This window comes from Frankliniella occidentalis, unplaced genomic scaffold, assembly GCF_000697945.3.
Source record: "Frankliniella occidentalis isolate FOCC.00 unplaced genomic scaffold, Focc_3.1 Scaffold24, whole genome shotgun sequence".
NCBI classification, from domain to species: Eukaryota; Metazoa; Arthropoda; class Insecta; order Thysanoptera; family Thripidae; genus Frankliniella; species Frankliniella occidentalis.
Genome location: NW_026267154.1, coordinates 1503882 through 1504499, shown reverse-complemented (window position 1 = coordinate 1504499; position 618 = coordinate 1503882). Strand labels below are relative to the sequence as shown.

The following is a 618-nucleotide window of genomic DNA, read 5'->3' as shown; positions in this document are numbered from 1 at the left end:
ACTTTTGAACGTCAACTGTCTTGAACACTCAAAAGCCTGTGTTAAGTGGCCTTAATAAAACTCTATATTATGTGGGAAATTAAGAGCTTTTTGTCTCTCAATGTACAATGAGGCTCAAAGTCTTTGACAACATTTTACTGGTTATACGGTGGAATATGTTTTTACATCAAGCTTCTAGATATCCTAAACAAATAAATGGATTGCTTAAAATTGCACACTTTTCAATCCATTTGGTTCTTTATCGGTTGATGATTTCATCTTACCGGTACCATGCCAGGGGAAAAAATAAATAAAAAATACCGCAACTATAAATCCTGACCTCCAACCGTAGGAGATGCTCTAATCCAACAATCGCGCACTATTTCGACCCATTTGGTGCGATATTTCAATTTCAAGGGCGGGCCTGCTTTGGTTTCTGGTGGATTCAACAAATGAGATTAGCGTGTGCATACATGGGGAGGGACCCCCATCATCGACTGACAGTGTACAGAGTCTGAATCCTTGTAAGTAGACTGGCGCATGCCGTATTTGGGCCTGCCTGCCGTGTGCGGGTGTGTGAGAGAGATGGGCACACGGACGGTCGCGGTACTTCCTACTCGTAAGGCGGGGGGGGGGGGG

At 44.0% G+C, this 618-nt stretch overlaps 1 protein-coding gene across 2 annotated transcripts in view; it reads left to right on the top strand.

The window, feature by feature from the left end:
• LOC113211697 (calponin homology domain-containing protein DDB_G0272472) overlaps window positions 1–618 on the top strand; it is a 16232-nt gene that overhangs the window by 3143 nt on the left and 12471 nt on the right. The window lies entirely within an intron of this gene.